This window comes from Macaca thibetana, chromosome 9, assembly GCF_024542745.1.
Source record: "Macaca thibetana thibetana isolate TM-01 chromosome 9, ASM2454274v1, whole genome shotgun sequence".
Lineage (NCBI taxonomy): Eukaryota > Metazoa > Chordata > Mammalia > Primates > Cercopithecidae > Macaca > Macaca thibetana.
Genome location: NC_065586.1, coordinates 42,653,252 through 42,677,876, shown reverse-complemented (window position 1 = coordinate 42,677,876; position 24,625 = coordinate 42,653,252). Strand labels below are relative to the sequence as shown.

The 24,625-nt window shown below is 41.1% G+C and overlaps 1 protein-coding gene across 1 annotated transcript in view; it reads right to left on the bottom strand.

The window, feature by feature from the left end:
- Positions 1–23,719, bottom strand: part of LOC126962230 (arf-GAP with GTPase, ANK repeat and PH domain-containing protein 5-like) — a 35,360-nt gene extending 11,641 nt beyond the window's left edge. Inside the window, exon 1 of the mRNA XM_050803118.1 lies at positions 22,357–23,719. The gene's annotated coding sequence lies outside the window, so the exon portion shown is untranslated. The remainder of the gene's footprint in view (positions 1–22,356) is intronic.
- Between the last annotated feature and the right edge of the window lie 906 nt (positions 23,720–24,625).

The following is a 24,625-nucleotide window of genomic DNA, read 5'->3' as shown; positions in this document are numbered from 1 at the left end:
CCCCAATGACATCATTTCTTCAGAAACCCAACATGTATAACCTATCTTTTCTATGTTCTTCTAACGTTTATTCAACTTCTCTCATCTGATATCTTGCAAAATCATTCAAGGAGAAAATATATCCCATTAGGCAAGAGCCGACCATATTCCCATCACCTGAGAAAAGAATATGCACAGGATGCGCCCACCTCCCCTTTCTCTGCTCATCATGTCAGAAAAAGTACCCTTCATTTTGTCACAAGGCAAATCTGAGATAAAAGATTTAGATGGCCTGTAATTCCAGCACTTGGGGAAACCAATGAAGGCAGATTATTTGAGTCTAAGAGTTCAAAAGAAGCCGAAGCAACTTAGGGAAACTGCATCTCTCAAACAAATACAATTAGCCTAGCATAGTGGTGTGGTGGCACGTGCCTGTAGTCCCAGCTACTCAGGGTGGGGAGCACTGAGGTGGGAGGATCACCTGAGCCTGGAAGGTTATGGCCGCAGTGAGCCGTGATCACACCACTGCACTCCAGCCAGGGCAACAGACAGTTCTAAAAGGATCTTCTCTGTTAAAAATAATCAAATAAACAGGTGGCCATGAGGCTGAGATGGCTGCAGTACACTCAGTTCCTCCTTAAACAAACCAAAACTTGACTCAGTGTAAATAAAAAAAAAGGAAACTTAAGCTTAACCAATCAGAAACCACCAACTAACATCTAACTAGAGACTTTCCACTGTAATGTTGCAAATGAGGCCGCTGCTCTATTTCACTCAATCAAGTATTTTCTTTTTCTTCCACATTCACCATATAAAATTCTCCCCCAACTGTCCCTAAGCCTCTCTGTAGGACCTCTGAGCTGCCTGCAGTCTGGGGCTGCCTAGTTTATAAATTTCTGGATGCTCAAATATCTTTTCTAATGTTTCAAAGTATCTCTGCTGTAGGAGGTTGTTCGTGGAGTGACCTGAGAGTGTACAGGAATTGAGGGCATATGAGATATCTGGACTCTGCACCCCATTTTGCTGTATACTCAAAACTAGTCTAAAATAATAATATATCTTTAAAAATCTATAACTATCATGTCTCCAATTGGTCGGAGACAGTTCTATTAAAGCTCAGAAAACCCTGGTTAATAAGCTAGTTCTGACCCAACTGGTAAGAAGAGGCAGGAAAGCCCCAGGCCAGGGGAGTATATTGCACATGCATGCACCAGGAAACTGGAGGAAGCTTGGAGGCCCTTTAGCCTGGTCCTGAGCCTGCTGAAACTGCAGTTACAGGCACAGATGCCTGGGGCACCAATCTGAATCTGCCAACATCCAAGGCCACATGAACACAAATGTGCAGAGTCTCCTCTGCCATTAGTAGCTAAGGATGTTAGACCATGATTGGACTAGGATGGGAGATGAACTGAGAACAAGAGATTCTGTAGGCTTTTGTTGTCTCTTCCCATCCCCAAGCAACAAGTGATGAACACACACACACACAGACACTCACCCCATAGTGACTAACAGGATCTCCCTCCAGGGGGGTTAGTGAGGGGGTGGACTAGGGTGGGCTGAAGAACTCCACTTGGGCTCTGCACACCTGGGAAAATGACCATAAAACATCCCATCTTCACTGCTCAGAGAAGGCTAGATCTGCTGTGAGCTAGAAAGCCATGTGGGGGCAGCTGAAGAGTCATCGAGTAGGAGAAAGCTGACAGCCCTGTGTTCCACAAGCCTCTGGTCCTTGTTCAGACAGCAGGCACTGTGAGATGTGGCTCCTTGGCCCCTTCCAGCCACCACCTTGATTGCATGCTGCAGGAAAAGACACTGAAGCCCAAGAATGGGGTCTTGCTCACCACAGGATGATGGCTCAGTGCAGAGCCGAGCTATGGCCCAGGAGGCAGACGGTGGGGATGACCCAGGCTGAGCTGGGGGATCCAACTGAACATGCACTTACTAAGAAGCTGTGGGCTGCCGAAATGCCTTGGGACCGCAGTCTGGGTCTAGAACTGCAGTAAAATAGGCCACTGGAAAAAGTTCTTGGGAAGCCAACACACTTTTGCTATCATCCACAGGCAAACAAACCAACCCCCGCCACTTCTACTCCCTGTGAAAGCCACCTGCCCCTCTGATCGACCACAGCACAACGGTGTCACTCTGTAAGGCACAGGTAGACAAGGCATCCAGCCACGCACACTCCAGGGCCCACACATGTCCACAATACACTGGTTCTTGTTGAGACTCCACTCTTGCAACTACAGACAAAAGCTCCCCACTCTCCTCAGCCACTCCCAACAACTGAAGGCCTGAAAACGTTCATGCACGCCGCTATGGTCTAAGCCACTTGTGGCAGTTTTGACTTTCATTTTCCTGATAATCAGTGATGTTGAGCACCTTTCCATATGCCTTTTCACCAGCTGGATGTCTTATTGGCTAAATGTCTATTCAAATCCATTGCCCCTTTATAAATCTGCTTTTCTGGGGGCTTCTTGATGTTTTTCTCTCTTTTTTTTTTTTTCCTATTTATACAAGTTCCTCAGGTATTTTTGATATTTGTTAAAATGATTTTCAATTCTACTGCCCAGTTATAAATCTGCCTCTTTTTTTTTTTCCTTTGAGACAGAGTTTCCCTCTTGTTGCCCAGGCTGGAGTACAATGGTGTAATCTCGGCTCACAGTAACCTCCATCTCCCAGGTTCAGGTGAGTCTCCTGTCTCAGCCTCCCGAGTAGCTGGGATTATCGGCATGGGCGAACATGCCCTGCTAACTTTTGTATTTTTAGTAGAGACGGGGTTTCTCCATGTTGGACAGACTGGTCTCGAACTCCCGGCCTCAGGTGATCTGTCCGCCTCAGCCTCCCAAAGTGTTGGGATTACAGGCGTGAGCCACTGTGCCTGGCCAATTATCCCTTTGTGTGTGTGTGTGTGTGTGTGTGTGTGTGTGTGTGTGTGTTTGGAGGGGGGGTGGGGGAAGAACAGAGTCTCATTCTTTCTGTCACCCAGGCTGGAGTGCATTGGTGTGATCTCGGCTCACTGCAGCCTCCGCCTCCCAGGTTCCAGCGATTCTCCTGACTCAGCCTCCCAGGTAGCTGAAATTACAGGTGCGTTAACACATGCCCAGCTAATTTTTGGATTTTTAGTAGAGATGGGGTTTCACCATCTTGGCCAGGCTGGTCTCAAACTGCTGACCTCAGGTGATCCACCCACTTTGGCCTCCCAAAGTGTTGGGATTACAGGCGAGAGCCACCACTCCTGGCCCCTTTTTGTGTTTTAACATCAGTCAACACTTGTATTTTAAAATAATAACAATGAACGGCGGTACCTTAGAACAAGGGAATTATACCTCTTCCTCTTGTCCTGATCCTAGTGCAGACATTTTGTCTATAAAATGTTATTCACAGATGAATTCATGAGAACATTACTGTGACTTTCAAATCCATATACAAGTCTATGCTCATTCATGAATATTTCAATAAAATTAAACTAATAGCAAAAAAGAATTCCAAGATTGAAGCAGTTTCAGGAAAAAGAAGTTGGCAGTATGAAGTAAAATAGTAAAAAAACTTTTTTTAAAAAAAAGGGTATATTTTTGTCCACCACTTTTAAAAAATTATAGTATTAGACAATATGTATATATATACATATATATACATACACACACACACACAGATATAAAGCAATGGAAGTGGCATTGTTTTCATACTAGTCTAGAATATTAAAATATATGTATAATGTGGTCAGCAAAATAATGCCCCCCAAAGATGTCCACAGATTCCTAGAACCTTACATGAAACGGTACATCATACATGTGATTAAGGTAAAGACCTTGACATAAGGAGACTACCCTGGTGCTATGGAAGGAACGTTGTGTTCCATCAATGTTCATGTGTTAAAATCCTAACCCTCAAGGTGATGGTATTAGGAGGTTAAGCCTTACGGGAGACTCTGCCCTCATGACTGGGATTAGCACCCTTATTAAAGGCACAAGGGAACTTGTTTGTTCCTCTCATCATGTGAAGACACAGCAAGAAGGAGGTCTCCATGAGAAAGCAGACCTTCTCCAGACACCAAAACTGCCGGCACCTCGATCTTGCACTTCTCAGCCTCCAGGACTGTGAGAAACAAAGTTCTGTTGTTTATAAGCTGCCCGGTCTAGTGCATTTCCTTGTAGCAGCCTGTATGGATTAGGACAGTGGGTTCATATGGATGATGATGGCGTCTCCATTCAAGACTAAGTAAGCACATGAGTCCTTAACAGTGGAAGAGAAGGGGGAAGGAAAGAGCCACAGAGACATGTGGCCATAGAAGAAGGGTCCATGAGATGCAAGGTTGCTAATGGTAAGAGTGGAGAAGAGCACAAAGCCAAAAAATGCAGGCAGACTCCAGAATGTGGAAAAGGCGAGAAAAAAGATCCCCTAGAGCCTCTAGAGATGAAGGTAGCCTTTCCACCACCTAGATTTCAGCCCAGGGACATCCACATCAGACTCTGACATACAGGAGTGTAATAAATTTGTTTTATGCCCTGACATGGTGGTTTGTTGTAGTAGCAATGGACTACACACACACACACACACAAACACTCCCCACTACACACACAGAACTACATACATCCTGCCCTTCAAAACTGAGGCAAATAAACTATACATTAGCATTAACTTAGCTGGGTGTGGTGGTGCACGCCTGTAGTCCCAGCTACTCAGGACGCTGAGAGGGAGGATCACTTGAGCCCAGGAGTGTAAGACCAGCCTGGGCAACACACTGAGGCCACATTTCAAAAACAAACAAAAAACACAACAAATCTTTGATTAAACTCATTTCCCAAATTCGAAGAGGAGACAATTATTAGATAAGGAAAAAAGAGAAAGGTAGAGCTGCTGACTTCTGTGGTGGAAGCACAGGCACAGGTCCAAACATACTCCTGTCCTCCTGGCTTTCCTGTCTGTTCTCTTAAGGGACACATGAACCTCTCAAACTGAAGCATGGATCACAGACCCATACTCAGAACTCAGTGCAGTTTTGTGCTATGATTTTTTATACATCTGTGTCCTTGTTTCTACCTCTTGTTCCCAACTCCCTTACTCTAGTTAGAAAAAAAAAAAGGCTATTACCAAATATGAGTACATCCTCATGTACTAATGCCAACTGATCACCAGCTGGTTTTCTTCTTTTACAAAGTCATAAATCTTTAGGCTTTAACACATCTTCCAAGCAATAGCATGTTATTTTCCAGTTCATTAACACAAATTCTATATTTAAAATGAAGGCTTCACAAGCTTATTTAAATAACGTATTAACCAAAATAGACTGGCCATGGTTCAAACTGACATTTTAATTAAATGTGATGATAGGTTGAGTAACCTAGCAGTACTCTAAAATGACTTTTGGTTATGGCTTTTTCCATATTATGTTTAGTCTGAGGCATTCCTAAATGATTCAATTGTAATTTCTCTTCTTAAACATGAGATTTATCTTTAGAAAACAATTTATTTTCTTAAAATTTCAAGCTAATTCTAGGCTGGGCGCGGTGGCTCAAGCCTGTAATCCCAGCACTTTGGGAGGCCGAGACAGGCGGATCACGAGGTCAGGAGATCGAGACCATCCTGGCTAACACGGTGAAACCCCGTCTCTACTAAAAAAATGCAAAAAACTAGCCGGGCGAGGTGGTGGGCGCCTGTAGTCCCAGCTACTCCGGAGGCTAAGGGAGGAGAATGGCGTAAACCCGGGAGGCGGAGCTTGCAGTGAGCTGAGATCAGGCCACTGCACTCCAGCCTGGGGGACAGAGCGAGACTCCGTCTCAAAAAAAAAATAAAAAAAAATTCAAGCTAATTCTATAATTCATGCATAAATAATCTCACTATATATCAGCTGTATATGTACACACATACACATAAGTATTTGTATACACACATATTACATAATTTTTTAAAAAACTTACTAGTTGGGTATGATCATGAAGAAAAAGATGCTTTGCGAAATGTGATGGAAACACAACTGCAGAACAAACAACAGGCTGCTGTGAGGGCTGTATTTACCACTGCTGCTGTAAGACTTGGAAAAAAATTGGATAGTGGATATTTAATCCCCATAACAGAAAATTTAGGGTGCAAAAAACTTCCCACAATTTTTACAGAGAATATCAATAGAAAGGCATTCAATGCAGGGAATACACAGTGTGACAGTATACAAAAATAAGCAGGTTGATGGTTTAGATTTATGAGACAAGAGACAGAAATAGTAGATGATGTCATAATTCTTTTTTTTTTTTTTTTTTTTTTTTTTTTTTTTTTTTGAGACGGAGTCTCGCTGGGTCTCCCAGGCTGGAGTGCAGTGGCGTGATCTCGGCTCACTGCAAGCTCCGCCTCCCGGGTTCACGCCATTTTCCCGCCTCAGCCTCCCAAGTAGCTGAGACTACAGGCGCCCGCCACCACGCCCGGCTAGTTTTTTTGTATTTTTAGTAGAGACGGGGTTTCACCATGTTAGCCAGGATAGTCTCGATCTCCTGATCTCGTGATCCACCCACCTCGGCCTCCCAAAGTGCTGGGATTACAGGCTTGAGCCACCACGCCCGGCCATGATGATGTCATAATTCTTTTACGGTATGGTCAGGTGCTTTCAAATGTCAACGAGAAAAATATTTAAAGGAAGAATCAAATCTAAGACATGGAGAGATCTTTATGAAAATGACCTTCAGGCCAGGCATGGTGGCTCACACCTGTAATCCCAGCACTTTGGGATGCCGAGGCGGGCAGATCACATCAGAGGATTAAGACCATCCTGGCCAACATGGTGAAACCCCATCTCTACTAAAATACAAAAAATTAGCCAGGAGTGGTGGTGTGTGCCTGTAGTTCCAGCTATTCGGAAGGCTGAGGCACAAGAATCGCTTGACCCAGGAGGCAGAGGTTGCAGTGAGCCAAGATACTGCCACTGTACTCCAGCCTGGTGACAGAGTGAGACTCCACCTCAAAATAAATAAATAAATAAATAAATAAATAAATAAATAAATAATTACCTTCATTCTGAGAAGGTATAATCATTTCATCAACACATTCTTGAGCACAACTATGCACACATACACTTCCGCATTCACAAGCCATGCTGCGTGCACACACTGATGCCCCTAGTTTCCTTTTTTGAAGAGATGGTGTCTGTCTTGGTGTGTCACCCAGGCTGGAGAGCAGTGTTAGGATCATAGCTCACTGCAGCCTCAAACTCCTGGGTTCAAGCGATCCTCCTATCTCAGGCTAACGCAGTGTGTAGAGGGAAATTTATAGCACTATAATGCCCATAAGAAAAGCAGGAAAGATCTAAAATTGACATCCTAACATCAGAATTAAAAGAGAGGCCCATCAGACTAATAGCGGATCTCTCGGCAGAAACTCTACAAGCCAGAAGAGAGTAGGGGCCAATATTCAACATTCTTAAAGAAAATAATTTTCAATCCAGAATTTCATATCCAGCCAAATTAAATTTCATAAGTGAAGGATAAATAAAATCCTTTACAGACAAGCAAATGCTGAGAGATTTTGTCACCACCAGGCCTGCCCTACAAGAGCTCCTGAAGGAAGCACTAAACATGGAAAGGAACAACTGGTATGAGCCACTGCAAAAACATGCCAAAATGTAAAGTCCATCGGTGCTAGGAAGAAACTGCATCAAGTAACGAGCAAAATAATGAGCTAACATCATAATAACAGGATCAAATTCACACATAACAATATTAACCTTAAATGTAAATGTGCTAAATGCTCCAATTAAAAGAAACAGACTGGCAAACTGGATAGAGTCAAGACCCGTCAGTGTGCTGTATTCAGGAGACCCACCTCATGTGAAGAGACACATATACACTCAAAATAAAGGGATAGAGGAAGATCTACCAAGCAAATGGAAAACAAAAAAAGGCAGGGCTTGCAATCCTAGTCTCTGATAAAACAGACTTTAAACCATCAAAGATCAAAAGAGACAAAGAAGGCCATTACATAATGGCAAAGGGATCAATTCAATAAGAAGAGCTAACTATCCTAAATATATATGCACCCAATACAGGAGCACCTAGATTCACAAAACAAGTCCTTAAAGAGTTACAAAGAGACTTAGACTCCCATACAATAATAATGGGAGACTTTAACACCCCACTGTCAACATTAGACAGATCAACGAGACAGAAAGTTAAAAAGGATATCCAGGAATTGAACTCAGCTCTGCACCAAGCAGACCTAACAGACATCTATAGAACTCTCCACCACAAATCAACAGAAGATACGTTCTTCTCAGCACCACATCGCACTTATTCCAAAATTGACCACACAGTTAGAAGTAAAGCACTCCTCAGCAAATGTAAAATAACAGAAATTATAATAAACTGTCTCTCAGACCACAGTGCAATCAAATTAGAACTCAGGATTAAGAAACTCACTCAAAACCACTCAACTACATGGAAACTGAACAACCTGCTCCTGAATGACTACTGGGTACATAACAAAATGAAGGCAGAAATAAAGATGTTCTTTGAAACCAATGAGAACAAAGATACAACATACCAGAATCTCTGGGATACATTTAAAGCAGTGTGTAGAGGGAAATTTATAGCACTAATTGCCCATAAGAGAAAGCAGGAAAGATCTAAAATTGACACCCTAACATCACAATTAAAAGAACTAGAGAAGCAAGAGCAAACACTTTCAAAAGCTAGCAGGAGGCAAGAAATAACTAAGATCAGAGCAGAACTGAAGGAGATAGAAACACACACACACACACAAAAAAACTCTTCAAAAAAATCAATGAATCCAGGAGTTGGTTTTTTGAAAAGATCAACAAAATTGACAGACCGCTAGCAAGACTAATAAAGAAGAAAAGAGAGAAGAATCAAATAGACGCAATAAAAAATGATAAAGGGGATATCACCACCGACCCCACAGAAATACAAACTACCATCAGAGAATACTATAAACACCTCTACACAAATAAAGTAGAAAACCTGGAAGAAATGGATAAATTCCTGGACACATACACTCTCCCAAGACTAAAGCAGGAAGAAGCTGAATCCCTGAATAGACCAATAACAGGCTCTGAAATTCAGGCAATAATTAATAGCCTACCAACCAGAAAAAGTTCAGGACCAGACGGATTCAAAGCCGAATTCTACCAGAGGTACAAGGAGGAGCTGGTACCATTCCTTCTGAAACTATTCCAATCAACAGAAAAAGAGGGAATCCTCCCTAACTCATTTTATGAGGTCAACATCATCCTGATACCAAAGCCTGGCAGAGACACAACAACAAAAAAAGAGAATTTTAGACCAATATCCCTGATGAACATCGATGCAAAAATCCTCAATAAAATACTGGCAAACTGAATCCAGCAGCACATCAAAAAGCTTATCCACCATGATCAACTGGGTTTCATCCCTGGGATGCAACGCTAGTTCAACATACACAAATCAGTAAACGTAATCCAGCATATAAACAGAACCAAAGACAAAAATCACTTGATTATCTCAATAGATGCAGAAAAGGCCTTTGACAAAATTCAACAACCCTTCATGTTAAAAACTCTCAATAAATTTGGTATTGATGGAACATATCTCAAAATAATAAGAGCTATTCATCACAAACCCACAGCCAATATCATACTGAATGGGCAAAAACTAGAAGCATTCCCTTTGAAAACTGGCACAAGACAGGGATGCCTTCTCTCTCCACTCCTATTCAAGAGTGTTGGAAGTTCTGGCCAGGGCAATCAGGCAGAAGAAAGAAATAAAGGTATTCAATTAGGAAAAGAGGAAGTCAAGTTGTCCCTGTTTGCAGACGAAATGATTGTATATTTAGAAAACCCCATCATCTCAGTCCCAAATCTCCTTAAGCTGATAAGCAACTTCAGCAAAGTCTCAGGATACAAAATCAATGTGCAAAAATCATAAGCATTCTTATACACCAATAACAGATAAACAGAGAGCCAAATCATGAGTGAACTCCCATTCACAATTGCTTCAGATAGAATAAAATACCTAGGAATCCAACTTACAAGGGATGTGAAGGATCTCTTCAAGGAGAACTACAAACCACTGCTCAGTGAAATAAAAGAGGACACAAACAAACGGAAGAACATTCTATGCTCATGGATAGGAAGAATCAATATCATGAAAATGGCCATACTGCCCAAGGTAATTTATAGATTCAATGCCATCCCCATCAAGCTACCAATTACTTTCTTCACAGAATTGGAAAAAACTACTTTAAAGTTCATCTGGAACCAAAAAAGAGCCCACATTGCCAAGTCAATCCTAAGCCAAAAGAACAAAGCTGGAGGCATCAAGCTACCTGACTTTAAACTATACTACAAGGCTACAGTAACCAAAACAGCATGGTTCTGGTACCAAAACAGACATATAGACCAATGCAACAGAACACAGCCCTCAGAAATAATAACCACCACACATCTACAGCCATCTGATCTTTGATAAACCTGACAAAAACAAGAAATGGGGAAAGGATTCCCTATTTAATAAATGGTGCTGGGAAAACTGGCTAGCCATATGCAGAAAGCTGAAACTGGATCCCTTCCTTACACCTTATACAAAAATTAATTCAAGATGGATTAGAGACTTAAATGTTAGACCTAAAACCATAAAAACTATAGAAGAAAACCAAGGCAATACCATTCAGGACATAGGCATGGGCAACGACTTCATGTCTAAAACACCAAAAGCAATGGCAACAAAAGTCAGAATTGACAAATGGGATCTAATTAAACTAAAGAGCTTCTGCACAGCAAAAGAAACTACCATCAGAGTGAACAGGCAACCTACAGAATGGGAGAAAATTTTTGCAATCTACTCATCTGACAAAGGGCTAATATCCAGAACCTACAAAGAACTCAAACAAATTTACAAGAAAAAAACAACCCCATGAAAAAGTGGGCGAAGGATATGAACAGACACTTCTCAAAAGAAGACATTTATGCAGCCAACAGACACATGATAAAATGCTCATCATCACTTGCCATCAGAGAAATGCAAATCAAAACCACAATGAGATATCATCTCACACCAGTTAGAATGGCCATCATTAAAGTCAGGAAACAACAGGTGCTGGACAGGATGCGGAGAAACAGGAACACTTTTACACTGTTGGTGGGACTGTAAACTAGTTCAACCATTGTGGAAGACAGTGTGGCGATTCCTCAAGTATCTAGAACTAGAAATACCATTTGACCCAGCCATCCCATTACTGGGTATATACCCAAAGGATTATAAATCATGCTGCTATAAAGACACATGCACACATATGTTTATTGTGGTACTATTCACAACAGCAAAGACTTACAACCAACCCAAATGTCTATCAGTGACAGACTGGATTAAGAAAATGTAGCACATATACACCATGGAATACTATGCAGCCATAAAAAAGGATGAGTTCATGTCCTTTGTAGGGACATGGATGCAGCTGGAAACCATCATTCTCAGCAAACTATTGCAAGAACAGAAAACCAAACACTGCATGTTCTCACTCATAGGTGGGAACTGAACAATGAGAACACTTGGACATAGGAAGGGGAACATCACACACCAGGGCCTGTCGTAGGGTAGGTGGAGGGAGGGATAGCATTAGGAGATATACCTAATGTAAATGATGAGTTAATGGGCGCAGCACAGCGACATGCACATGTATACATATTTAACAAACCTGCACATTGTGCACATGTACCCTAGAACTTAAAGTATCATAAAAAATAAAATAACAAAATTTTAAAAAGCAATGAAAACAAAAATAACCAAATATATTATCAAGAAGCAAACAAGAGATTGATATCAAGTACAGCAAGAAGAGAAGCAAGCATTTAATCTGCCAGGCTTTCATTCTGCCAAAATAATTTACAACACGCATGTCTCTATCTGACATATCTGAATAGAAAAAGAACCCAAATGCCCGGTGGAATTGCAAGATGAAAATGAAAAAAAAACTCTTGTTTATTGATCAGGGTACAAACTAATCTGGGCTACTAAAACACTTTGATGCACTGATTCTCTCTATGTAACACATGCATGATTGCCATTTGGAAATGGGATTTCTTGCTTTGATTTAAATATACTTCCTTTGATTTCTTACTTTAAGTATACTTTCTTAATTTATTCACAGCTACATTCTCGGTACAAATTTTCAGGTGTAAGTAACTATTTCTGCTTTTGATAAACAGATAGTATAATTGGTGAAATAAGGTACATTCTCATGCAAAGGTGAGAGCACAAGGTAAGACTCCAAAGTCAAGTAAAACATAACAGTCAAGAAAAAAAAAAAAAAAAAGGTGAGAGTAATTCGGCAGTGGGGAAATCTTGTATGTGGAAAGAATGAATCTGGAAAACTGTTCTTCCCTAAGAGTTCAGCAGGATTTGGATGGTGGAGAGCTTTGTGTATAAAGGTTCCCGTTCCACATAGTTTAGGTCTAATTTCAAAGGCAACTTCTAGTACAACCTGTGACTCACCCTGTCCTAAAGTGCTATCTGTAAAGGGTCTGGAGATAACCCACAGGCAGCACTGTGAACCCCTGACAGCAAGCCTTTCCAGATAAATACCAGGTCAGTGTCTACAGCTGATGACACAGAGCGGAATATCTAAAAAATAATACTTCTTTGGCCAATGGACTGCCAGTCACTATTATTTAGTGTAAAATATTATATTACATATATGTAATTTTTTAAATTGCAGTGTTCCACATTGAAGCAATTAAATATAAACACCAGATGTTTATTCAGTTTAAAGGCAACTTAGAAATACTGATGCCCCAAGTCAGCTGTTTGGAAGTTGTCACAACTAAACCAACAAAGGGATCTTGAGGCGTAATAAGCGTTCATACATTTTCAGCTATACCTCTGTTGTCTTGAATATGAAAACCTAAGCTACAGTTATGCCACAGCACAGAATGTATTATGTTTTACATCACTGAGCCTTAGTTTACAAATGGTAAAAAAAAAAATAGGGAAGGTAAACTGTGAAGTTTCCTTAAGGAGCTGTTACAACCAACAGACTCATGAAAATCTTTGCCAAATGTCCCCGGTACATAGCTCCTCCCCACTGATGGGCTCAATGGGGAGAAGCTATGCACATGTCTCAATTTTCATATGCTCAATGGCAATAAAGGATTCCCAGGGTAAAGTAAGGGATATAAATAACATAGCACACTGAAAGGACTGTAATGTTACTTCAGAGTGTTGCAAAATAAAGATCACAGATGAAAGTTTTAGTTCACTGAAGCATGTAATCATGTACATTTCATTAGTGTGTTTTAAAGTCTTATACTGCTTACATTCTTATGTGGGAAAATATATTTTGTCTCTGCTTTGTGGATGAAATGTGAATAGGCAAAACTGAAAATAATTTTACAACCCAAATCACCAGATGTTAATGGCTGATAATTCAACCGGAAACCTGAAAGATAACATCTATTTCATTGTGATACCAAATATCAGTGACAAGGAAAATTTTATTTGTGGTATTTAAGTGTAGGCCTCTGGAACAAATGACTTGGTTCACAGGCAGCACGCCCACTGCTGAACTGCCACGGCCTGACAGCCTGTCTTATCTGCCAAACTGCTCATTAGGTTTGGCAATCTTCACCTGTGCCTCCAGCTTACATTTCAGCAAGTAATACACATCAGTCTGCTTTTATCGTCTTCTGCAGTGAGCTTCCAACACTCCCTCAGCAGTACAGTGCCCCTGCATCTGCAATCCTCCAAACACACCTTGTATACATGTCATTATTTTCAACTGTTAATTCACCTTCCAGCTTTGGAGGCCAGTTTAGCTTAAATAAAGCAAAAATACAAGACAGATAATATGCAAAGTAAGTCCTGCATTGTAAATATTAAGTGGGCTGACCAATCATTTAATTTTTTAACATTAAAAAAGAATACATTCACCATACAAATTTAATATTTAAATATGTATTTCAGAGTGTATTTTGGTGTGGGGCACAGGTGACAATAGAGTAGAGGATTCCTCTTCCAATTGTCTCTGACCTATCCAACCTTTGTTACAGGTCAGAGAGTTCTCCAATCTATAAATAAACAACAGAGATAATGTGGCAACCAGGACACAGAGAACTACTAGAGTACTGCTCAGCTCTCTGCCTAGGCCTGATCCTGTTGATTCCTGACAATGAGCGCTGTGAAATTTAGAGGCAGACCAATACACATACACACAAACACAAACACACAAAAGAGGTACTTCATGGGCAAAAAGCACCAAAGATATAAAACAAAATGTCTGAAAGACCATAAAACAACTTCTGATGAAATGCTGTTTTCATTTTGCAGAAGTAAAATATTCACCACCAACTCTAAAATTAGCTTAACAATAAGTACATTAATTTTGGATTCCATCTCCAATTCATACCTCATCAACATGTAATAATCACACTGTATCAACAACAAAGCTGGATAGACTTTATATGCTGAATATAACTTGTACAGTAAGAAGGTAATTCTTTGAAATAGTGAGAATACAACATTGTATGCCATGCTCTACTTCACAAGTTAAAGAAAATATCTCAAAACAAAAACAAAAGCAAAAAAAGCACAATTACAAAAAAACACCAGTAACAACAAAATGATGACGATACATAAAGACTGCATAGAAAAAAAAATGCTCAGAATATAGAAATAAAATTATGTATTTTAGCTCGCAGAGCAAGATGGCCGAATAGGAACAGCTCCAGTCTCCAACTCCCAGCGCGAGCGACACAGAAGACCAGTGATTTCTGCATTTTCAACTGAGGTACTGGGTTCATCTCACTAGGGAGTGCCGGACAATCGGTGCTGGTCAGCTGCTGCAGCCCAACCAGCAAGAGCTGAAGCAGGGCGAGGCATTGCCTCACCTGGGAAGCGCAAGGGGGAAGGGAATCCCTTTTCCTAGCCAGGGGAACTGAGACACACAACACCTGGAAAATTGGGTAACTCCCACCCCAATACTGCGCTTTAAGGAAACGGGCACTCCAGCAGATTATATCCCACACCTGGCCGGGAGGGTCCCACGCCCACGGAGCCTCCCTCATTGCTAGCACAGCAGTCTGCGATATTGCGGCAAGGCAGCAGCGAGGCTGGGGGAGGGGCGTCCGCCATTGCTGAGGCTTAAGTAGGTAAACAAAGCCGCTGGGAAGCTTGAACTGGGTGGAGCTCACAGCAGCTCAAGGAAACCTGCCTGTCTCTGTAGACTCCACCTCTGGGGACAGGGCACAGCTACACAACAACAAAAGCAGCAGAAACCTCTGCAGACGCAAACGACTCTGTCTGACAGCTTTGAAGAGAGCAGTGGATCTCCCAACACGGAGGTTGAGATCTGAGAAGGGACAGACTGCCTGCTCAAGTGGGTCCCTGACCCCTGAGTAGCCTAACTGGGAGACATCCCCCACTAGGGGCAGTCTGACACCCCACACCTCACAGGGTGGAGTACACCCCTGAGAGGAAGCTTCCAAAGCAAGAATCAGACAGGTACACTTGCTGTTCAGCAGTATTCTATCTTCTGCAGCCTCTGCTACTGATACCCAGGCAAACAGGGTCTGGAGTGGACCTCAAGCAATCTCCAGCAGACCTACAGCTGAGGGTCCTGACTGTTGGAAGGAAAACTATCAAACAGGAAGGACACCTACACCAAAACCCCATCAGTATGTCACCATCATCAAAGACCAGAGGCAGATAAAACCACAAAGATGGGGAAAAAGCAGGGCAGAAAAGCTGGAAATTCAAAAAATAAGAGCGCATCTTCCCCGGCAAAGGAGCGCAGCTCATCGCCAGCAACGGATCAAAGCTGGACGGAGAATGACTTTGACGAGATGAGAGAAGAAGGCTTCAGTCCATCAAACTTCTCAGAGCTAAAGGAGGAATTACGTACCCAGCACAAAGAAACTAAAAATCTTGAAAAAAAAGTAGAAGAATTGATGGCTAGAGTAATTAATGCAGAGAAGGTCATAAACGAAATGAAAGAGATGAAAACCATGACACGAGAAATACGTGACAAATGCACAAGCTTCAGTAATCGACTCGATCAACTGGAAGAAAGAGTATCAGTGATTGAGGATCAAATGAATGAAATGAAGTGAGAAGAGAAACCTAAAGAAAAAAGAAGAAAAAGAAATGAACAAAGCTTGCAAGAAGTATGGGATTATGTAAAAAGACCAAATCTACGTCTGATTGGGGTGCCTGACAGTGAGGGGGAAAATGGAACCAAGTTGGAAAACACTCTTCAGGATATCATCCAGGAGAACTTCCCCAACCTAGTAGGGCAGGCCAACATTCAAATCCAGGAAATACAGAGAACGCCACAAAGATACTCCTCGAGAAGAGCAACTCCAAGACACATAATTGCCAGATTCACCAAAGTTAAAATGAAGGAAAAAATCTTAAGGGCAGCCAGAGAGAAAGGTCGGGTTACCCACAAAGGGAAGCCCATCAGACTAACAGCAGATCTCTCGGCAGAAACTCTACAAGCCAAAAGAGAGTGGGGGCCAATATTCAACATTCTTAAAGAAAAGAATTTTAAACCCAGAATTTCATATCCAGCCAAACTAAGTTTCATAAGTGAAGGAGAAATAAAATCCTTTACAGATAAGCAAATGCTTAGAGATTTTGTCACCACTAGGCCTGCCTTACAAGAGACCCTGAAGGAAGCACTAAACATGGAAAGGAACAACGGGTACCAGCCATTGCAAAAACATGCCAAAATGTAAAGACCATCGAGGCTAGGAAGAAACTGCATCAACTAAGGAGCAAAATAACCAGTTAATATCATAATGGCAGGATCAAGTTCACACATAACTTTATTAACCTTAAATGTAAATGGACTAAATGCTCCAATTAAAAGAAACAGACTGGCAAACTGGATAAAGAGTCAAGACCCATCAGTCTGCTGTATTCAGGAGACCCATCTCACATGCAGAGACATACATAGGCTCAAAATAAAGGGATGGAGGAAGATTTACCAAGCAAATGGAGAACAAAAAAAAGCAGGGGTTGCAATACTAGTCTCTGATAAAACAGACTTTAAACCATCAAAGATCAAAAGAGACAAAGAAGGCCATTACATAATGGTAAAGGGATCAATTCAACAGGAAGAGCTAACTATCCTAAATATATATGCACCCAATGCAGGAGCACCCAGATTCATAAAGCAAGTCCTTAGAGACTTACAAAGAGACTTAGACTCCCATACAATAATAATAGGAGACTTCAACACTCCACTGTCAACATTAGACAGATCAACGAGACAGAAAGTTAACAAGGATATCCAGGAATTGAACTCATCTCTGCAGCAAGCAGACCTAATAGACATCTATAGAACTCTCCACCCCAAATCAACAGAAGATACATTCTTCTCAGCACCACATCGCACTTATTCCAAAATTGACCACATAGTTGGAAGTAAAGCACTCCTCAGCAAATGTAAAATAACAGAAATTATAATAAACTGTCTCTCAGACCACAGTGCAATCAAACTAGAACTCAGGACTAAGAAACTCAATCAAAACTGCTCAACTACATGGAAACTGAACAACCTGCTCCTGAATGACTACTGGGTACATAACGAAATGAAGGCAGAAATAAAGATGTTCTTTGAAACCAATGAGAACAAAGATACAACATACCAGAATCTCTGGGACACATTTAAAGCAGTGTGTAGAGGGAAATTTATAGCACTAAATGCCCACAAGAGAAAGCAGGAAAGATCTAAAATTGACACTCTAACATCACAATTAAAAGAACTAGAGAAGCAAGAGCAAACACATTCGAAAGCTAGCAGAAGGCAAGAAATAACTAAGATCAGAGCAGAACTGAAGGAGATAGAGACACAAAAAACCCTCCAAAAAATCAATGAATCCAGGAGTTGGTTTTTTGAAAAGATCAACAAAATTGACAGACCGCTAGCAAGACTAACAAAGAAGAAAAGAGAGAAGAATCAAATAGACGCAATAAAAAATGATAAAGGGGATATCACCACCGACCCCACAGAAATACAAACTACCATCAGAGAATACTATAAACACCTCTACGCAAATAAACTAGAAAATCTAGAAGAAATGGATAATTTCCTGGACACTTACACTCTTCCAAGACTAAACCAGGAAGAAGTTGAATCCTTGAATAGACCAATAGCAGGCTCTGAAATTGAGGCAATAATTAATAGCCTACCAAGCAAAAAAAGTCCAGGACCAGATGGATTCACAGCTGAGTTCTACCAGAGGTACAAGGAGGAGCTGGTACCATTCCTTCTGAAACTATTCCAATCAACAGAAAAAGAGGGAATCCTCCCTAACTCATTTTTTGAGGCCAACATCATCCTGATACCAAAGCCTGGCAGAAATACAACAAAAAAAGAGAATTTTAGACCAATATCCCTGATGAACATCGATGCAAAAATCCTCAATAAAATACTGGCAAACCGGATTCAGCAGCACATCAAAAAGCTTATCCACCATGATCAAGTGGGCTTCATCCCTGGGATGCAAGGCTGGTTCAACATTCGCAAATCAATAAACATAATCCAGCATATAAACAGAACCAAAGACAAGAACCACATGATTATCTCAATAGATGCAGAAAAGGCTTTTGACAAAATTCAACAGCCCTTCACGCTAAAAACGCTCAATAAATTCAGTATTGATGGAACGTACCTCAAAATAATAAGAGCTATTTATGACAAACCCACAGCTAATATCATACTGAATGGGCAAAAACTGGAAAAATTCCCTTTGAAAACTGGCACAAGACAGGGATGACCTCTCTCATCACTCCTATTCAACACAGTGTTGGAAGTTCTGGCTAGGGCAATCAGGCAAGAGAAAGAAATCAAGGGTATTCAGTTAGGAAAAGAAGAAGTCAAATTGTCCCTGTTTGCAGATGACATGATTGTATATTTAGAAAACCCCATTGTCTCAGCCCAAAATCTCCTTAAGCTGATAAGCAACTTCAGCAAAGTCTCAGGATACAAAATTAATGTGCAAAAATCACAAGCATTCTTATACACCAGTAATAGACAAACAGAGAGCCAAATCATGAATGAACTTCCATTCACAATTGCTTCAAAGAGAATAAAATACCTAGGAATCCAACTTACAAGGGATGTAAAGGACCTCTTCAAGGAGAACTATAAACCACTGTTCAGTGAAATAAAAGAGGACACAAACAAATGGAAGAACATACCATGCTCATGGATAGGAAGAATCAATATCATGAAAATGGCCATACTGCCCAAGGTTATTTATAGATTCAATGCCATCCCCATCAAGCTACCAATTACTTTCTTCACAGAATTAGAAAAAAGTGCTTTAAAGTTCTTATGGAACCAAAAAAGAGCCCTCATCTCCAAGACAATCCTAAGTCAAAAGAACAAAGCTGGAGGCATCACGCTACCTGACTTCAAACTATACTACAAGGCTACAGTAACCAAAACAGCATGGTACTGGTACCAAAACAGAGATATAGACCAATGGAACAGAACAGAGTCCTCAGAAATAATACCACACATCTACAGCCATCTCATCTTTGACAAACATGAGAGAAACAAGAAATGGGGAAAGGATTCCCTATTTAATAAATGGTGCTGGGAAAATTGGTTAGCCATAAGTAGAAAGCTGAAACTGGATCCTTTCCTTACTCCTTATACGAAAATTAATTCAAGATGGATTAGAGACTTAAATGTTAGACCTAAAACCATAAAAACGCTAGAGGAAAACCTAGGTAGTACCATTCAGGACATAGGCATGGGTAAAGACTTCATGTCTAAAACACCAAAAGCAATGGCAGCAAAAGCCAAAATTGACAAATGGGATCTAATTAAACTAAAGAGCTTCTGCACAGCAAAAGAAACTACCATGAGAGTGAACAGGCAACCTACAGAATGGGAGAAAATTTTTGCAATCTACTCATCTGACAAAGGGCTAATATCCAGAACCTACAAAGAACTCAAACAAATTTACAAGAAAAAAACAAACAACCCCATCAAAAAGTGGGCAAAGGATATGAACAGACATTTCTCAAAAGAAGACATTCATACAGCCAACAGACACATGAAAAAATGCTCATCATCACTGGCCATCAGAGAAATGCAAATCAAAACCACGAGATACCATCTCACACCAGTTAGAATGGCGATCATTAAAAAGTCAGGAAACAACAGGTGCTGGAGAGGATGTGGAGAAATAGAAACACTTTTACACTGTTGGTGGGATTGTAAACTAGTTCAATCATTATGGAAAACAGTATGGCGATTCCTCAAGGATCTAGAACTAGATGTACCATATGACCCAGCCATCCCATTACTAGGTATATACCCAAAGGATTATAAATCATGCTGCTATAAAGACACATGCACACGTATGTTTATTGCGGCACTATTCACAATAGCAAAGACTTGGAATCAACCCAAATGTCCATCAGTGACAGACTGGATTAAGAAAATGTGGCACATATACACCATGGAATACTATGCAGCCGTAAAAAAGGATGAGTTTGTGTCCTTTGTAGGGACATGGATGCAGCTGGAAACCATCATTCTTAGCAAACTATCACAAGAACAGAAAACCAAACACTGCATGTTCTCACTCATAGGTGGGAACTGAACAATGAGATCACTTGAACTTGGGAAGGGGAACATCACACACCGGGGCCTATCATGGGGAGGGGGGCAGGGGGGAGGGGGGAAGGATTGCATTGGGAGTTATACCTGATGCAAATGACGAGTTGATGGGTGCTGACGAGTTGATGGGTGCAGCACACCAACATGGCACAAGTATACATATGTAACAAACCTGCACGTTATGCACATGTACCCTAGAACTTAAAGTATAATAATAATTAAAAAAAAAATTATGTATTTTACCTGTAACTGTATTAGAAGAGAGTATTCTTGTAGAAAAAGGATGACTAGAAGGATATGCAAAAATGAAAATAGCTAATAACACTCATTATGTCAGGCACTGTGATAGGTAGTTTATGCATATTGTAACAAATTACATACTAGATTATCTCAAATTTTCAGATAAATTTTACTGGGAGTCATAAATCAATACAACAAAACCAATGTTTTGTAAACATCCACTATGTATAAAGGTATATAAATTCCGAACCCAGGCTGAAAAGTAATTCATATAAGCCACACATCACTGGAAACCTACCCATGGGAGATAATACAACATAATCTAAATAAAACTTTCAGAGACAAGGCATGTGGCTTCTGGACAGCCACAAACTCCCTGACTCTGCTGTAGTGTTTTGGCCTCCAAAAGAAAGTCGAGTGGCCTCAGGTCTCTTAAAAAACAAGAAAGCAACCTACGGAAGATGGCGTGGTATTTGAGGAGTATTTGGGGTCTGTTGAAAAATGTATCCTGTATTTTATTTCTAGAAAAGACTCCCTCATAATGTCAGCTAAGTGAAGAGCCCACAGAGACACATGCACACTCAAAGAAAAACAAAGCAACATAGAATGAATCCCACCAAAATGTGTTACGATGGCAGAATTACAGGTGATATGATCTTCTGTAACATATCTTTTTATTAAAAATAGAAAAAAAGCAGACTTCCCCTTGATTATGTATAACCTCCGACCCAGGTGGCTTGGAATCAGAAAACAGCATCACCTGACTTGAAGCCATCTTGGCATCAATGGTGGAGTGGGTAGAGATGGGTGGGCTCCACCTCGTCAACACCACCAAGAAAGGGCACGTGAGGAAAGCACAAAGATCCTGGAGAGACATTGGTTTCACTCAGTTTTCAAAATTATCTTAGACATATTTCCTGAGAACCTTTCTTAATGCCTCAAAAACCAGAGAAGAAAATCCTTACAACAAAGCTTTAAATGGATCCCCATATCCATTAAACTTTTCAGAGGTCAGTGAGTATATAACCTGATAACCTAAACACCTAGCTAGAAAAATCTCAGTTCCAGTGCTACAACAATGCTAGCTTTTCTAACATTTTCAAATAGCCCTGATTTTAACCCAATAAAATTCCACTTGAGAACTAAGAAATAAACATTGGAAATCTGCTTTAAAATAAAGAATGAGGAGACCATTGTGAATGAGAAAAAGAAAAAGACCAATGAGAGCTGGTGAGCACACTGGTTTTGTAGAAACGGAGATAAGCCGTGCAGGTGCCACACTGGCAGCAGGGCCTGCACTGGGGCCACGGATCAAGGAGGCATGGAGGACAGGACTCTTCTGCTTGGTACAATTAAAAAAAAAGGTATTATTTTTATTCTACATATTTACAATATGCATTTGGGCCTTTATTATAAGTACAAGAGAAAAATCTTCAATAGATAAAAGCTGAGTACATTACTTTTTTTTAATTAAAAAATAGACTCGGAAAGAATAATGAGAGTTCAGAGCAATGACCCCCATCTCACCGATGCCTGAAAACTGTGGCTGCCACCAAGGTCAACACAGACAGCGTCTTTGTCATACAGCACACGCCCAACTCCAGAAAGAGGCACATAAACCAGCTGCTCCTTCTCATTTAAACAGCGCTTCTTTCGTTGTTCAGGAAGAGCACAAGGGTCTGGGAGGAAACTGACATCACTCATGGCAAAATCTTCTACCCCTGGAAGACAGGACCCAAAAAGCCAGCTTCAGCTGACAGGAAATCAGTATGTACTGTTGACTGGGTGGTTAACAATGATCCACAGTCCAAGGGCTTAATCCATGACCTAAAGAAGGGCATCATGCCACCCTGGAACAGTGGCTCTCTAGCTACAACACAAAAGGTCAGAGAAGAGGGGATTCGGTAACACCTTTGCAGGCCTACACACAGCTGGCTTACTTTTAAAACCTCCAGCAAGGCCATCTTCCCTTGTTTGGTCATTTTTCAGTTTTTCTGAGAAATGAAGCCATCCCAAGAATCCTATATGTAATTCTAGTATGTTCTACAAAAGAGAATATCTGGCATGTGAATTTGGCTTTTATTTTTCAAGTGTGCTCCTCTTACATAAGCATAAAGTGACACCTGCTGGTCACATTTGATGTTTGTTCAGATACCTCTGGGTTTGTCAAATCTTCCATCCTAGAAAAATAAACTCAATCATACAGCAGAAATGAATGCCAAAAGTTCCTATACCTCCTTTCATGTGTCAATGACTCATCACACTCTTGTCCACTAAGCATGTCATTCAGAAAACTAGAAAATGCAGAAACAAGGAAGCACCATTCACCATCCAGCAGAGGACAAGGGGCAGACACACAACTGTCTCTAGGCTGAAAGTGACATTCATTCCATAAGACACCAGACAGGGAGATGACGTCCATCTGGGGTCAGGGAAGAGTGAAGAACATATTCAGAAAATCCCTTTCTGGAAGAGGGTGAGCCTGTGCTCTGGGATTTTTGCTGTGGCTTGGATTCTGGCAGGTGGAGAAAGGATATCCCAGGCTGAGAAAAATCACAGCACAAAGAAGAGCACAAAGGAAGGAAACTGAAGGCACACACGAGGACTCAAGCACCCAGGCATGAAGGCAGCATCACTGAAAACTGAGGATGAACGTAGGATGGGGCCACATCCTGTAGCCTTAAATGCTTCCAAGTCCTCCCATTGTCCTAAACATCTCATAATTAATTTACTCCCAAAGGCACAGCATCTTTGAGCAATGATATAAGTAGACATTTCCCATCAACTACACTTCTACCCCCACTATTCAAACAGGCACAAAATAAATCCTATCACTATTCTTTTTCTAGCCTTTTTAGCTTTGAAATATATGGCCCAGGAAGAAAAAATTTACAATCACTTTTTACCTGTCTGCCAGGATATAAGGGTGAGAAGTTTGCCATGTGAGAGGCCTAAACTTCATAACTGTAATAAAATGGCCCAGATTGTGGATTTCTTGGTTTTGATATTCTCCATGCACCATTCCAGAAAGGGAGAACAGCTGGCACCCTAAACATTAAAGGAAAATTAAAAATTAATTTCAATTAAATTCTTGTCAATACTGCAACAAAATAAAAGCTCTAACAAGAAGCAATCCTAAGAAGGGAGACTTCCAGCAAATCCACTGTCCTGAGGCTTCCAGAGCCTTGCTGGCTTCTTTCAGGACTTATTAGAACCCCACAGAGGCAGAATGCTCTGCAGCCGAGCAGGGGCATCCATCTAAGTATGGTGAGGAGAGGGAGGTGAGGCCTCTGAGCACAGAAACTGTTCTATGGCCGATGGACCAGAGCAGTATGGAAAGGAAGGGGCAGTGCCTGGTCCTGTAACTGGCAGAAACTTCTGATGTACTCTATTAAGTCCCCACCCCCAAACACCCAGACACTGCCTGTTGCAGCAGGTACAAAGACAAATGAGATACACCAAGAGGCACAGAATAAGCACTCTCTTGAGGGAAACCTTCCAGAGACTGGGAACACAAACACAAAGGGAATTCAGGAGGCAAATCCTAGAGACGTTTAGTAACGTCTCTTCAGTCTTTCTGTTTGTTTGTTTGAGACAGAGTCTCACTCTGTCACCCAGGCTGGAGTGCAGTGGTACAATCTCAGCTCACTGCACCCTCTGCCTCCCAGCTTCAAGCAATTCTCACGTCTCAACCTCCCGAGTAGCTGGAATTACAGGCGTGCATCATCACACCTGACTAATTTTTGCATTTTTAGTAGACACGGGGTTTGGCCATATTGCCCTGAGCTTGAAATGC